Source organism: Chlorocebus sabaeus, chromosome 9, assembly GCF_047675955.1.
Source record: "Chlorocebus sabaeus isolate Y175 chromosome 9, mChlSab1.0.hap1, whole genome shotgun sequence".
NCBI lineage: Eukaryota > Metazoa > Chordata > Mammalia > Primates > Cercopithecidae > Chlorocebus > Chlorocebus sabaeus.
The window spans coordinates 103,175,543-103,184,158 of record NC_132912.1 but is presented as its reverse complement, the minus strand read 5'-3'; positions in this window follow the sequence as shown (position 1 = coordinate 103,184,158).

Sequence of the window (8,616 nt, the reverse complement as noted above, 5' to 3'; positions counted from 1 at the left end):
CTTGCCTATCCCCTCCCATCACACCACAACCTTTCCCCACCTATGCACACTTACACACAGACACGCACACATACACACACAACACACACACACAGAGCCCGGTCCCCAGAAGGGATCCAGAAGGGACTGTGCTTTACTGGTTGTCCTTTATAGCACTTTGAGACTGAATTTGCATTCAGGATAGCTTTTTTTTTCCCCCCAGAAAAAAATACACTAGGTGCAGGTGAACCTCCGCCCTCTGATTTGAGAATGTGGGGATGCAGTCCTACCATCTAGTGTATTTTGTCTCTAAGTTAGAAAGGCTAGAAACTTCAGGAAGCCTGATGGTTGTTTCTTCCTTTCAACTTTTTCATCACACAATTACTTACCGAATACCTATTTTATTCTCGACACCACCCTAGGCATTGTGGAAATTTTTAAAAATCAAAACATAATTTCTGCCCTAACGACATTTACAGCCTAGTAAGGTGACAATAAAATAATGCAGTTTAATAAAGTATTAAATAGCTACAAACTGCCTATAATAGTGTAGGCTTATTTAGTGGAGGTTTTCTGAAGAAGGTAGAATTTGAGTTTTGAAGAAGGGAAGAGATTTCAATAGGCACACAAAGGTGACCTCAAAATCCCTACTTTCTTAAACTCGGGTGGTGGAGCCAGGAGGGCACCCAAGCCCTTGCTCACACTTCTCTGGGACTCTGCTCCTTCTGTTCTCTAGAGGAGGGTGGCCTCAGCCACAGCGCTGGGGATCCTCAAAAGGCTCCAGACTGGTATCTATGTGGCCATATAGCCCCATCTTTTAAAAAAAACGTCAATTGACTTTTGTGGATACATAATAGGTATATATATTTTTTTGGAGTACATGTTCATGAGATATTTTGATACAGGCATACAATGAATGCATGATAATCACATCAGGGTAAATGGGTATCCATCACCTCAAGCATTAATCCTTTGTGTTACAAACAAGCTAATTATACTCTTAGTTACCATGTACAATGAAAATTATTATTGACGATAGTCACCCCGTTGTGCTATTGAATATTAGGTCTTCTTCATTCTTTCTAACTATTTTCACACCTTCTATTTTAGCATCCACATCACCTTTCTTAAGGTCTCCCTGAGACAATGGTCTTTGTTCTCTTCTTTTATTCTCGTTTCTCTTGCTCCAAAACCCTCTCTGGCTAGACTGAACCAGAAAATAGAGAATTAATACACAAATTCACTTTCTCTATTACCCAGGCCAGATGATTTAGGGGATCTTCACCTCAGTATCTTAACTGTGTAATTTTGTTGTCCACATGGAATCTTCTAGACCAAGTCTTTATTTGGAACTCCAAACCTTATTGTGAGATGAGCTTGGTCAGTTGTGGCTCCTACACAAACAACTTTAGGTCCTTCTCTCTCTTCTTTCAGAAAGGGAGCAGTAGAGTCTATTTCAGGCCAAGAGTCAGGTCCTAGGAAGATAAGGAGCAATGACTCCTGGATTTCAGCCTTGACCTCTTCCCTGACCACAGTTTTTGCCATTTACTTGACTAGAGAACTCCTAGGGGATGCAAAAATTCATTGGGAGGTAGAGCAGATTTGGGCAGTTTTTGTGTGAAAAGGGAGAGCTAATTTAAAACGAGTTCATTGAGACACTGTCCCATCCCCTCAGAATTTCTTCCACAAAGGAAAAAGTTAAGACTTTTATTGTTTGTGTATTTATTTATTTATTCATTCATTCATTCATTCATTTTTAGAGACAGGGTCTCGCTATGCTGTCCAGGCTGGTCTCATACTCTTGGCTTGGCGAGATCATCCTGCCTTGGTCTTCCAATGTGTTGGGATTACAGGCATGAGCCACCATGCTTGGCCTGCTTTTATTGTTTTCCACAAAATCAATACATTCTTATAATAAAAACTTAAACATGACAGAGATAAAGAGTGCAAATCCCCTTTGATGATCTGCCTTCTCCCCTCTAGGATAACAGCAGTTAAGTTTTAGATGGTTTTTCAAGAGGTTTTATATACATATGTAAATGTGTATATAAACGTTTTCCACAAAAATGAGATTATATAAATTATATTTTGCAAATTGCTTTTCTCATTTAGTAATACACAACTTTCTACGTTAGGGTCTAAAGATCTCTTGGCTGGGCGCAGTGGCTCACGCCTGTAATCCCAGCACTTTGGGAGGCCAAGGCAGGCGATCACAAGGTCAGGGGTTCGAGACCAGCCTGACCAACATTGTGAAACCTTGTCTCTACTAAAAATACAAAAATTAGCTGGACATGGTGGCGTGCACCTGTAGTCCCAGCTATTCAGGAGGCTGAGGCAGGAGAATCACTTGAACCTGGGAGGCAGAGGTTGCAGTGAGCTGAGATCACACCACCGCACTCTAGCCTGGGCAACAGATCGAGACTTGGTCTCAAAAAAAAAAAACTCTCTTACTCTCAATTTTCTAAAGATCAGGATAGTATAAATTGTCAGGTGTACAAGTAATCTTATTTTGCTCAATATTTGGGAAGCTTTCCGTCTAATAAAGGAACTGACAGGTTTTTTTTATTTCTTTTTTTTTTAATTCTTCCAGTGTTTAAAAGGCAACTTTTTCAACACCTGTGAAAAGAAGGGAACAAAAAAAGGCAATGTTTTAATTTATTTCAATTTGGATTTAAATATTACTATTTTAATCACCTTGATACAGGAGAATAGAGTATCTCAATGGTTGAGGTACAATGAATTATAAATAAATATATTAGTTCCACCAGGTTTTGTTTTCAACTTTATAACCCTTTCATTATTTTCAGATCTTAAGTCTGGAATTTTCTCTTGGTGCCCTCAAATCAGGGGCCCCATGTAAAAATGAACTACATTTGCATTTTTCCTCTAAAATGTAACTATATTACATTATTTGATTTACTATTATAAATAATTAAAGATCAGATATTCTTAGATCTCTTGGGACTTTTCTTTTTTTCTTTTTTGAGAGAGTCTTGCTTTGTCACCCAGGCTGGAGTGCAGTGGCGCCATCTCAGCTCCCTGCAACCTCCTGGGTTCAAGCAATTCTCCCTGCATCAGCCTCCCAAGTAGCTGGGATTACAGGCGCCCACCACCACGCCCAGCTAATTTTTGTAGTTTGAGTAGAGATGGGGTTTCACCACGCTGGCTAGGTTGGTCTTGAACTCCTGACCTCAAGTGATCCGCCTGCCTCAGCCTTCTAAAGTGCTGGGATTACAGGCAAAAGCCACTGTGACCAGCCTCTCCTGGGATTTTATTTTATTTTATTTTTTTGAGACGGAGTCTAGCTTTGTCGCCCAGACTGGAGTGCAGTGGTGCAATCTCGGCTCACTGCAGTCTCTGCCTCTCTCCTGGGATTTTATACCAGAAACTAGTATATTGAAGTATTTTACAACCAAATTTCTTTCTTTTTTTTTTTTTTTTGAGACGGAGTCTCCCTGTTGTCACCTGAGCTGGAGTGCAGTGGCATCTCAGCTCACTGAAACTTCTTCCTCTTGGGTTCCAGTGATTCTTCTTCTGCCTCAGCCTCCCAAGTAGCTGAGATTACAGGCACCTGCCACCACACCCAGCTAATTTGTGAATGTTTAGTAGAAACGGGGTTTCACCATGTTGGCCAGGCTAGTCTCGAACTCCTGACCTCAGGTGATCCACCCTCCTCACCCTCCCAAAGCTCTGGGATTACAGGCGTGAGCCACTGCACCCAGCCTTACAACCAAATTTCTTCATATTCTTCTATCCTAGTTCATCTTCCAAAAGTGTTTGCTTAATGTTATTCTTTCAGACATAAAAATGTGAAAATTAAGGCAGAGGGCAGAAAAGCAATATACTGAGTACTCTTAGTGATAGTACTGTTTTAAGTTATTATTATTTATGCCCTGACACTTAATTCTCTATTTAAAACTTTGATAATGGCACATTTGCTTTGTACTTTTCCCTAAGAAAACATGGATGCATGAATGTGTCTATTGGCAAAAATGTAATAGCCTATAATGTGTCAGGCCCTGTGTAAGACTCTGAATCATAGTGATAGAGGAGCCTGCCACCACATTGATAGTTTCCTGGAAGAACAGACTGCAAACATTCAAAATTGCCAAGGGAGAGATATGCATGGCGTGCCTTGGGAGCGTGGAAGTGGTGTACCCAAAGGAACAGGGGGAGAGGCAGAGAGACTTCCTAGAAGATGCAGAGACTTGGTTAAGTCTTTAAAAAATGAAATAAGGTTCATCAGTAGTGAAAAAAAGGAAGGGGATTTCATATAGAGGGAATAACAAAAGGTATTACAAATGTGTGAAGCAACAGGGTACATTGGAGAACTATTATTAGCCCATTGTGGCTGGAGCATGTGGAACATGGAGGGAGAAGAAAGGCAGGTCGGGCACAGTGGCTCACGCCTGTAATCCCAGCACTTTAGGAGGCCGAGGCAGTCGGGTCACCTGAGGTCGGGAGTTCGAGACCAGCCTGACCAACATGGTGAAACCCTGTCTCTACTAAAAATACAAAAATTAGCCAGGTATGGTGGCAGGTGCCTGTAATCCCAGCTGCTCAGGAGACTGAGGCAGGAGAATTGCTTGAACCTGGGAGGCGGAGGTTGCAGTGAGCCGAGATTGTGCTATTGCACTCCAGCCTGGGGGACAGAGCAAGACTCCTCATAAAAAAAAAAGAAGGAGGAGGAGGAGGAAGAGGAGGAGGAGGAGAAGAAGATTTGCTTGACGCTTCATACTAAGTATTCAAGATTCATTTGCTAATATTTAATATATTATTCTCTAGAGTATTTTTTAAATGGGTTATTAAAGATGATTTGAGGACAATTAACATTTAGGTAAATGTGTCATTTTAAATTTAACTGGGCATTAAAAAAACCTTTCTATACAAAATAGACTAATGGAAATAGGAATATCTTTAATATGTGTGTTAAAAGTAAATATTTTTGGGCCGGGCACGGTAGCTCACGCCTGCAATCCCAGCACTTTGGGAGGCCGAGGCGGGTGGATTACCAACATAATGAAACCTCGTCTTTAGTAAAAATACAAAAATTAGTTGGGCATGGTGGCAGGTGCCTGTAATCCCAGCTACTCAGGAGGCTGAGAGGCAGGAGAATTGCCTGAACCCAGGCGGCAGAGGCTGCAGTGAGCTGAGATCGCGCCACTGCGCCACTGCTCTCCAGCCTGGGTGATAGAGTGAGACTCCGTCTCAAAAAACAAAACAAAACAAAACAGCCGGGCGCGGTGGCTCACGCCTGTAATCCCAGCACTTTGGGAGGCCGAGATGGGCAGATCTCGAGGTCAGGAGATCGAGACCATCCTGGCTAACATGGTGAAACCCCGTCTCTACTAAAAATACAAAAAACTAGCCGGGTGTGGTGGTGGGCGCCTGTAGTCCCAGCTACTTGGGAGGCTGAGGCAGGAGAATGGCGAGAACCCAGGAGGCGGAGCTTGCAGTGAGCCGAGATCAGGCCACCGCACTCCAGCCTGGGCGACTGAGCAAGACTCACTCTCACGGCCGGGCACGGTGGCTCAAGCCTGTAATCCCAGCCCATTGGGAGGCCGAGGTGGGAGGATCACATGAGATCAGGAGTTTGAGGCCAGCCTGGCCAAGATGGAAAAACCCTGTTTCTACTAAAAATACAAAAAATTAGCTGGGCGTGGTGGTGGCTGCCTGTAATCCCAGCTACTCGGGAGACTGAGGCAGGAGAATCACTTGAACCCCGGAGGGTGGAAGTTGCAGTGAGACAAAATTGTGCCACTGCACTCCAGCCTAGGTGACAGGGTGAGGCATTGTCTCTAAAAAAAAAAAAAAAGAAAATATTTACCTTTACTGATTATAAAAGGAGGATTAAAATAACGAGACATCACCTAACTCATCAAATTGGCAAAGATTTTTTAAAAATAAGATCCAGTATTGTTTGGTCAAATGGCCATTTTATATACTGCTAGTAGGAGTGTGAATTAATCCAATGCTTTTGAGATGAATTTGATAACAAGAATGTAAAACTTTAATCATATTAATACACTTTGACCCAATAATTCCACCTTTAGGAATTTATTTTAAGGAAGTAATCATATGATGTTTATAAAGATTGTACACAAGGTTATTTACTGAATTATTACAACTAATAGCAGAGTGCTTTCGGAGTGTCTGCCCAGCTCATAATCATGTTTATGGGCTATCTTACCTCCAGTGGGGGGCCTCTGGCAGTAATTTTGTACCACATGACCTCAGCCCTGACCATAAATGATGTAACTAAGTGGGTAACTAAGTGGGTACTCTCCCCAGCTGAGCAAATCAGGTTTCCTTCCCTGGAAATTTGGAAGAGAGAGAGAATGACAGAGAGGAAAATAGTATCTCTGTTAAGTTGGGCTTCTCAGTGTTTCCTGAATATTCCACGTTTTGTTTTGTTTTTTCAAAAGAAGAATAGTGAGAGTAGAAAGGAGAAGCATGAGATAACAAAATGCGCTCTAAAATAGATGACAAGGAGAAAAAGATTTAGAGAATCTAGAAGCCCTAGAGTAGTAGGTAGAAGCCAAGTATGTCTTTGCACAACCAAAAAGGACTGCATCAACTTCAGTAAGTGACACCTGGCTGAGACAGTTTAATGTTGAATAACATAACTTGTGGCAATGATCCTCTTTCATGGTAACTGACCTCTACTCAGAAGTATCTTTTGTTGTAAGGAAAGTCTAGGCAGGGGCTGGGCGTGGTGGCTCACATCTGTAATCCCAGCACTTTGGGAGGCCGAGGTGGGTGGATCACCTGAGGTCAGGAGTTTGAGACCAGCCTGGCCAACAAGGTGAAACCCCATCTCTACTAAAAAAATACAAAAATTAGCCAGGTGTGGTGGCTCACTCCTGTAACTCCTGTCATCCCAGCTACTTGGGAAGCTGAGACATGAGAATTGCTTGAGCCCAAAAGGCGGAGTTTGCAGTGAGTCACGATTGTGCCACTGCACTCCAGCCTGGGTGATACAGTGAGACTCTGCCTCAAAAAAATAAATAAATAAAAATAAAGTCTAGGAAGGAAGTAATCAGTGACTGAGAGGTCCTGGTTAACCCATTCCTTTTTACTTTGCTCTTCCATTTCCACTGGCTTTTCAAGGATGCCAAGATTGGAAGAAATACACTATGCCTGAGAAAAAACAACTTGATATAGAAAACTAATGTGGAAGATGTACTCGTTTCCTAGGGCTGCCGCTGTATTATGAAGCATTGCAAAATGGGAAGCTTAAAACAACCAAAATGTATTCTCTCACAGGTTAGAGAGCAGAAGTTCAAAATTAAGATGTCAGCAGGATTGGTTCATCTTTGGGGGCTCAGAGAAAGAATCTATTCCAAGCCTTTCTCTTAGCGTCTGGTGTTGCTGGCGATCCACGGCATTTCTTGGCTTGTGGACACATCGCTCTAATCTCAGCCTCTGTCATCACACGGTGTTCTCTCCTTCTTTCTCTCCTCCTCCTCCTCCTTTGTGGCTGTCTTCTTCTTTCCTCTCCTTCTTCTTCCTTTCTTCTTCCTTCTTCCATCTTCTTCTTCTTCCTCATTGTTAAAATTTTTATTTATTTATTTTTAGAGGCAGGGTCTCGCTTGTCCCCTAGGCTGGAGTGCAGTGGTGCAGTCATAGCTCACTGCAGCCCTAAACTCCTAGGAACAAGTGATCCTCCTGCCACAGCCTCCTGAGTAGCTAGGACTACAGGTGCATGCCACCACACCTGGCTAATTCTTATTTTTTTTAGAGACAAGCTCTCACTATGTTGCCCAGGGTGGTCTCAAACTCCTGGCCTCAAGCGATCCTCCCATCTTGGCCCCCCAAAGTATTGGGATTACAGGTGTGAGCCACTGCCCCTGGCCTCTTTTCTTCTTAGAAGGACACCATTTGTGTTGGATTAAGAGCCCACACTACTCCAGCATGACCTCATGTTAAATTGACTAGTTACATCTGCCACAACAACTCTATTTCCAAATAAAGTCACATGCTGAGGTACTAGAGCTTAGGGCTTCAGTATATCTTTTGGGAGGACATAACTCAACCATAACATATAGGACATATACCTTTAAACATTTCACTCTAAAAACTCCAACAGGCCGGGCATAGTGGCTCACGCCTGTAATCCCAGCACTGGGAGGCCAAAGCGGGTGGAAAACTTGAGTTCAGGAGTTTGAGACCAGACTAATCAATATGGCAAAACTCTGTGTCTACCAAAAATACAAAAGTTAATCTGGCTTTGGTGACTCACACCTGTAGTCACAGCTACTTAGGAGGCTGAGGTGGGAGGTTCTCTGGAGCCTGGGAAGTCAAGGCTGCAGTGAGCCAAGATTACACCACTGTACTCCAGCCTGGGAGACAGGGTGAGTCCCTATCTCAAAACAACAACAACAACCACCACCACCACCAAAATACCCCCCAAAACCCTGCCGCAAACCTTGTACTCACATTCAGATGTTGTATAATCTCAGATTTTATCACTTTGGAACCTTTTATCTGGGTGGTCAAATCGCACACAACAGATGATGGAAAGTTCTGTGATGCCAGAGCCTGCATTCTATGTATTGAACCCTTTCTTATTGAGCCATTTGAGTTATTTTGAGGGGAACTCATCAATTATTTACTGGAGGGGCAGGTGCTTGACTG